The sequence below is a fragment of the Lepisma saccharinum genome, chromosome 19 (assembly GCF_977018435.1).
Source record: "Lepisma saccharinum chromosome 19, izLepSacc3.1, whole genome shotgun sequence".
NCBI classification, from domain to species: domain Eukaryota; kingdom Metazoa; phylum Arthropoda; class Insecta; order Zygentoma; family Lepismatidae; genus Lepisma; species Lepisma saccharinum.
In genome coordinates, this window is record NC_139247.1 from 62065978 (window position 1) to 62074894 (window position 8917).

Here is an 8917-nt window from a genome sequence, read left to right on the forward strand (position 1 = left end):
GCAATACACCCTCTTAAATGAACGCATCTTTTATGGTGATAAAATGACACGTTTCTTGTGGGTTCTTTCTGTACATTTTTTCTCCAATGGCATAACGTTGTCGCCTTATAATGAAGAGGTTCTGGTTTCTACTGCCCCCTCCCCTGGTGGAAGTACAATGCACACTGGTTCGGACTTCACTTTAAACTGTAGGTTTAGTCGGTTTGGTTAGTTATACGTACGTATTTCTACATTTTTACATCACATCCAAACTACCTAATTTTTTGTTTATGTGTTACTTTTCAAAGCAGTTTCTTCCCCAGTGAAGGCCCGGAGTTGCAGCCCTGAAGCTCACCCTGAATCCTGATCTCATTTTGACCATACCCTGCATAATTTTGCGCCACCTAAGCTCACTAGCTACTTCTAATCATGGAAGTATTAAATTGGTCACAGTTTTCTTGTTTCAAGATCTCTAGCAATATAATATTCATTAGTACAATATACATGTAATGAACACCACAATACACTTATTTATTGCAACATTCACTTCACATATCTCGAAGTATATGTACTTAGTGAATTTGATTGGGTGGGCAATCGGGTGGGCACAGGAATTTTTGGGTGGGCACTTGCCCACCCGTGCCCACCCCTGTCGCCGTCCCTGCATCCATGGTCTCCTTTAAACTCCGTAATTATGCTACATACTACTAAATTCTTCTGCGATCTACATATTATTAATATTAATTTGTAACAAGAAATAAATATAAATTCGAATGGTTCAACCAACGGGATGAGTTCGACGTCATACGTGAAAAGTTTGAGAAAATTCAACTACCACGAACAGCAGCCCTCTTGTTTCATTTATATCCCCAACTAGTGTTACCCACGAGACGAGACTTTGGCCTCTCTCGTCTCGAAAATATTCGTTTGTCAAAGGGACACATGATCAATCTCGTCTCGTCTCGAATTTTTAAAAGCCTGTCCCGTCTTGTCCCGTGGGCAACACTATCCCCAACTTCCTAACGACTTTTGAAACTTGTGCGAGATTTAGCACCATTATGCTTGGGTTGGCTTCACTGGCTAACCGTGAACACGCGCCAGCGAGACCCAGGTCCAGCGTTGTCGGGTATGAATGAATGGTTGGCTGCAAAGGAAATTTGAGCCAGTGGTGTTTCAAGGAGCTTTTTTCCAGGAACAGAGAATTCTGAAGCAAAAAACTAACAGGAAGGGGAAAAAGGAGAAACACCTAATAATGAGTGAGAAACGGGAAAATTAGATATACAAACGCTTGTTTCTGTTTTTCGCTTGTAAGAGAGCACAAACATTGGAAATATTAAGATTTCTGTTTTTCGTTTATATTTGAACTCAGCTGGTAGTAATTGAGGTAACAAGTGCAATAACGTTTTCAAAAATTAAAATGTTTAATTAAAACTGAATATTGAACCAGTTTTACAAATCTCATGTCAAATCTGAACAAAATATTATTAATTACATAGTCCGTGGTTTAAACACTCTTCGAACAACGTACGAAATGGCTGTTTATGGTTGTGTACCATTCAGAATTTACGGTTCTACGATTCTCTAGTGGCACTGTAGCCATGTGTCAATTTTTCCCCAAAAAACAGGCGACCATTTGCTTCGAAGTGTTTCTTGCAGGAACAACTGTTGTTGGTTTGTGGATGTAGGTAGGCCCACCACTTCTCTAGCAGGCACGGTAACAGAAACGAAAAATAAAGTGTCCCGATTTTGTGATTCATGGTACGAGCTGATACTTGGTTATGCAGCTGTTGTAAAAAGTATTCAGCAATTTTCTGTTTTCGTTTCTTTATTATCATTATTCTTCAATTTATCTAACTTTGCATTTTTTTATGGATAAGTTACTCATTGTGATAGGAATAAAACCGACGTAATTACCAGTTGAAATGTAGGAGATATACAGCCTAGCAAAGAAAACACCAGGCTCAGGGATTTATCCAGAATATTTAATCTGATATAGTGTAACTTTGTTTTTAAAGTGTGTAAGGTTAAATTTAGTGCCAAAATTAGGGTTTTGTGAAAAATTTCAGGGAGGTGTTCTGAAAAAATGGGGGAGGGGTTGATGATTGTGGATAAATCACTGACCCAGCCCCAAAACAAACACAAGCCTTCATCATGCTAGGCTTACACTGTTGGAAAGGTCACGCTCCGCCACTGGTAAGCCTATTTATATTTCTACATATTTTGTTTATTTTACGTCCCTTTTCTAATTCTTCTGTTAATAGCGGCGATAAGAATGAATGATGGACTTATGGAATGGGTAATGGAACAAACACAACTGCACATTCATACTTTGGTAACAATAATGCAATAAACTAAACATGTATGTGATTAATTTATATAAGATTTTCACATGTATGCGAACATAATAAAACTAGTCTAAGTACTTCTAGTACATAATAATAATTGTTAGTATTATTATTATATGATTCTTTTTACATGAAGGAAAAGCATGGATGAAAAAGAGAAATGTTTTCTCAGACTGTGGTAACTGCGGCATTAGGTACATTTTGTAGCTTTTTATTTCCTACGTGATTTGTAAGAGGTGAGCAGGCTCAGAGTTTATTTCCCTAACTTAAGCCGAGATACAAAAATAAAATAATTTCTTTACCTCCATACTTTCACATCATTTTTTAAAATTTATTACATTTATGTGTGATTACCCGCTTTTGCAGTTTTTCCCATAGCAATTTACTGATATATAAATTTTCCATTTTGTTGTGTTGAAATTCCAAATTTTCTAAAAAATTGATAAGAATATACCTAGTCTTACCATAAATACTGTCCCAAAGTTGTAAGTAAATAGACACAAAATGGTGAGAGATATTGTAATATCAGAATAACATGAGGTGCATGGATGCATTATGAACCAAAATCACAAATAATTATTCGAAATGGCCACCTTTAGCACTGACAAACTTCTGAAGTCTTCATGGCCGCGCATCAATGGAATTACGCAACACATCGACTGGAAAATGAGCAACTGCCTTCAGAAGAGATCGACCTCTTTAAACTGTCAATATTGGGATGTCTCTTCTTCCAAGCCATCTCCTGAAGCTTGGACCACCACAATTTGTAGTCCAAAGGGTATAGGTCCGGACTTGCAGAAGGCCAATCTGAAGTGGAAATGAAGTCTGGAACATTTGCTATGAGGGAACGCTCCATTTCTGTGAAAAAGGGGTAAAAACATCAGCCAAAGTGTACCAGCAGACAGTGCTTGAGAAACGATGCAAGAATCTTACCGACACCATCTTCCATGGAGAGAACTGGAGCTTCCAGCAGGACTCAGACCCAGCACACAAAGCACGCACCACCCAGCAGTGGTTGGAGGCAAATGTTCCTGACTTCATATCCACGTCAGATTAGCCCTCTGCCAGTCCAGACTTAAACCCTTTGGACTACAAATTGTGGTCCAAGCTTCAGGAGATGGCTTGCAAGAAGAGACATCCCAATATTGACAGTTTAAAGTGGTCTCTTCAGAAGGCAGCTGCAGAGTTTCCACTTGATGTGTTGCATAATTCCATTGATGCGCGGCCATGAAGACTTCAGAAGTTTGTCAGTGCTAAAGGTGGCCATTTCGAATAATTATTTGTGATTTTGGTTCATAATGCATCCATGCACCTCATGTTATTCTGATATTACAATATCTCTCAGCATTTTGTGTCTATTTACTTACAACTTTGGGACAGTATTTATGGTAAGACTAGGTATATTCCATTGTAATTTTAGGTATGTGTATTTATTACAGACACTGTAGAATAATTGAACAGTTTCAGAGTGTTTTGTAGAATCTCTCTTTTACCTGCATATACCTTCCACACACAATAATATGATGTATATCTATCATGTTGCCACATATACAATTTGGGTTTTGCACAATTTGAATCTTTTGTAAATGACTGTTTGAAGTTGTATACCCAACCCTGTTTCTGATATAGTAATACAACATTCCTTGTAACTTTACTCTTGTAAAACAGTTGTGATTCTGTTAAAATTAGGGCCTCCCTAAGCATAGTGGTAACGTCACCTTGTAATTAAGGGGTTACGGGTTCGATACCCGGTGGAGGCACATGGCACAGTGGTTTGGATCCCACTTTAAACTGTAGGTCAAGTCCCGATTAGCCTTCCTGTGCATAAAGTGGACTTAAAACAACAAATCAATCAATCTATTAAAATTAGCTACGCTCTGATAAAAATCTTCCAACAATTTGAAATTAACTTTTACACCATTTCTTCTAGTTTCCCTTCAATTCTTCTTCACCCTCGGTAAAAGGTCTTGTGTTCCAATTCCAGGACAGGTTGAATTTTCCTTGGTTTTTTTTTCGAACCTATCCACTACTTCGTTTCCCATATTTTGATAATGTGATTTGACCTAGATTAAATGAATTGTATTTTCTCTGCTTGTCAATGACACTCAACAAGCCTGTTTCCTAACTTCAGTTATTGTTAGCTTGCAGAGGCCATGGAAGCAACAATCTCTCATCAATAAACAATATTTATATGGAGTTTATGTTTGGTAAACTACATTTATCCTGTATGCATGCAACCCAAGACAACAAATGATGGCAAAGTGCAAATTTCATATACAATCTCATACACTTGTCCTTTCAAATAAAGAGAAACGCATAGCAGAAATAAAATATTTTCACAAATGTATAAATTAACATCACAAAATGTTGGAGTGAAAGTACAATGTTGGTTAAAGTCCAAGTCAATACTGTACAGTGGGATGCACAAGTATTGCTCATAATTTTCTATTGCATCCTGTGCATTTTTACGGAATAAATTTTTATGTATGCTGGTGGAAATGCTTGGCATTTCGTTTCAATTGGTGATAGTAATACCTGCCTATGTCTCCCACTATACGATGATTTCCCACCAACATCAAATTAATAAGATGCAAACATGTATGTATTCCAATTTTTATTTTCAGTCACGACCAAAATTAAAGCGATACACAGTAAGTTTGTTATACAAGCTGAAATATTTTGACACCGAGCTGTGCTGTATTATCTGCAAATGGATGGTTTCAGCAATGATAATTTTTTGTAAACGGCTTCATTGGAAATACATTCTGGATTTCTTTTCATTTTTTTAAAAAAAAATATGCTGTTGCATTTCATACATTCATAAGGTGTGTTAACTAATTGATCATATTTTTAGTTATATTCTGAAACCTGATTGTGCAGCACTCATGATGGTGAGAATTAAAAACATGTGGTGTGTAATGTGAAGTTTTCCATACTTGTGCATTTAGGACAAAATAAATAATTGCTGTATTTTATCCCTCTGCATTCTTAGATTACAGATTTACCTACATTTTTCTGAATTTTATCTTTAATGCTGAGAGAGTATGATTTTTCAAATGAGTGATTTTTTTTCTTCCTTTTCAAGGAACAGAGGAAGTACTAATTTTGAATTTCAATTGTGGATAGAGATATGAATGAGTAACAAGCTACAGGCTAAATGGCAAGTTTGCCATGTAAATACTTTGTTCCGGACAAAGTGATAAAATTATTTTTTTCAAAATATGAAGAATCATTATCTGTTGGAACACCTGTTCAAATTATGCATTTTGGCATGGTGTGACAAGTGTAAGTATGCAGACGCACTGGGGAAATGGGATATGGAAAGTATAAATGTTGACGAAAAAATATTAGCCAACGTTAGAAATTGTCGGACACAAACTATTTATCATTTCAAAATAAAACATTTTTAGTACAAACAAAATATTTTACTGTTAAAAGCCACATAATTACCTGTAATAACCAGGATACATATTTATGTATGAAGCTGAAATGTTATATTTTATATTATCTTTTCGCATCATTGCATGTACTCAAAAAATTCAGTTCCTATATTCCATATTTTTACATATATTAGGGTTTGGCTAATATTTTATATACTTTACTTATTTTTATATATTATTTCCTTATTTCAGAATATTTCTCAACTCCAAATTCGCGCAATAACTACAGGGTGGGCCAAAAGTCGGGTGACAGCATTGTCATAGGAAAGGCTGGTGTGTTGGAGGTCCACTTTGGCCACGTGTGTTGTTTGGGGGGTGGGGCAAACCCAAGGACACATGTGACAACCCCGGCCTCCATCTTGAACGAAACTTAGGTTTCTTAAATGGAACCATAGGCATGTGACATATCATTTCCAATTGTTTTTTGGTCAGGAGTTCAATGCCGCAAACAGTTTGGTCCTATCGTGAACCTTTTCCTAATTATGGCCTGTTTTATCTTTGTATGTATCACCGACTGAATAATGGTGCTGACGACCGAAGAACGTGTGGAGATCATTCTCATGTGTGGAAATCGGAGCTCACGTGTGGTGGCTGCAGAGTTTAATGCATGACACCCCTATAGGGAGCCCATTTCCCACAATGGTGTAGCCAAACTCATCAGCAGATTCCGAAAGACGGGATCTGTGGCCGATAAAGCACGCAGTGGTCGCCCGAGAACGTCAACAGATGAGGCAACCACTGTCGCTGTCCTCGCATCCTTCTCCAAAAGCCCCCAACGTAGCACCAGACGTATCGCCCTTGAATCTGGAGTTAGCCGAACGTCCATACGGAGGATACTTGCCATTAACAAGTGGCACCCATACAAAATTCAGGTGCACCAGCATCTGACAGAGGGTGATCCTGACCGTCGGGTACAGTTTGCCGAATGGGCGACTGAGGAACTGGAGACCAACCCGGATCTCCCCTTGCAGGTGTTGTTCTCCGATGAGGCACTTTTTTTTACTTAAATGGAGAAGTGAACAAACAAAACCACCGTTACTGGAGTGACAACAACCCACACTGGATTGATGCATCGCGGATCATTGGTTCCGAGAAGGTTATGGTATGGTGTGGTATTTTTGGCACGAGGATAATTGGCCCATTTTTCATCTTCGGCACGCTGAATATCAACCACTACCAACGACTGTTGGATGAGGAGATTTTTCCGTCGGTTTTGTCAGAGGACGGTTCGTACCCAACGTTCTTCCATCAGGATGGAGCCCCTCTCCACTACGGACATTGTGTACGGAACTACCTGGACCGGCAGTTCCCTGGGAAGTGGATCGGGCATCGGGGACCGGTAGAATGGCCACCACAGTCACCGTACCTCACGCCTCTCGACTTCTACCTGTGGGGCCACCTTAAGGCTATGGCTTACGCCGTGAAAATCCAGAATTTACAGCATCTGGTGCAGCGGATTGTGAATGCCTGTGCTGTAGGCATCTGGAGACATTGCTGGCTGTGCATGAGGACTGGAAGAGTCATGTGGCACAAACCATTGTGCACGAGGGGGGTCATTTCGAGCATGTGTTGTGAGGAGAGACAAAGGGGGAAAGACAGGCCATAATTAGTAAAAGGTTCACGATAGGACAAAACGGTTTGCGGCATTGAACTCCTGACGAAAAAACAATTGGAAATCATGTCACATGCCTATGGTTCCATTTAAGAAACCTAAGTTGCGTTCAAGATGGTGGCCAGGGTTGTCACATGTGTCCTTGGGTTTGCCCCACCCCCCAAACAACACACGTGGCCAAAGTGGACCTCCAACACACCAGCCTTTCCTATGACAATGCTGTCACCTGACTTTTGGCCCACCCTGTATATATCCCTGTGTGACTGAAAGAGTTGGGTTAATTTCTTGCGAATAACGGACAAATTTGAAATCCACTCCCATTATTTCTTGCGACATTGAACACAGTTTTAGTCAATATAAATCCATCTTAAGAGACGACAGAAGGAAATTTACGTTCAAACACCTTACAATTTATATTATTCATTGTTTTGGAAACAGAAAACCAAAACTCATTTTGTGTTGTATTACAATTAATGTCAATGTAAGCTCACTGTATTTTATGTAGCTTGCCTAGTGTCTTATATTATTAAAAAGGTAAATTTTTACAATTTTAAGTCCATATTTAACTCTCAACACTAGAGATGTGATTCATACAGATATGTATGAGGGGCAGAGCACAAACACAGTGGTGCCTCTATGAGTAAGAATTTGAAACTTAGGAGATACTTCTAGCACTGAAATGTTGTTACCTCACAGTTTCAAGTTATACACGTAATCTGATTTCCATGAAAAGTGTAGTTACATCACTTATGCTCTGAACCCCTCACATATTTCCTGGAATAGACTGGATTTGGAAATTCCAATGCAGAGTGCACCCCTATTAAAAGAACCATCTCCACCTCAAATTTCTGAATGTCTCAAAATACTTAATTCCATTATGTTCTGCTGGAACATAGGTTCTCAGTCTCACTGTTGCATGTAATTATCTTCGCCTCTCAACTATTTCTCTGTTGCATTCCTTCGTCTTCATTGGTACTTCTGCACAAATTTCCATTTTTGATTTCCTTGAACTAAAAATTATATTTCAATTTGAAAATATCATTTGTGACCCATTGCATCTTCAGAATTGTAGAACATTTAGTTCCCATGGTTGCAACAGTATGCACACACTGTTCATGATTCACTTACCTTAAAAAATCTGACAAACATGGTTGAACAAGCTAGATTATATTTTACCAGTATTATGTGCAAGGTGACCATTCAGTTCTCAAGTTCTAAATACCATTACTCTTCCACTCCCTCATTGCCAAGGCCTGATTATTTATGTGAACAAAACATTTTTGTGGTGTAATTTTCATACCTTAGAACAAAATCAAGCGAAAGTGTGTTGGTCCCATAAATACACATGCATTTACTCAACAAAAACTAGAGAAAATGAACGAATACAGCATTTATGCAAAAATGTGACAGAAAATGAATGCAATTACATAATAATCTATCCTTATCAAGAAATTTGACATCCTGGTAGGGTAAAATAACTTCTGTTACTTTGATTTAATTAATTTTAGTCATAGTAAATCAAGTTCTATTATTATTTAGGA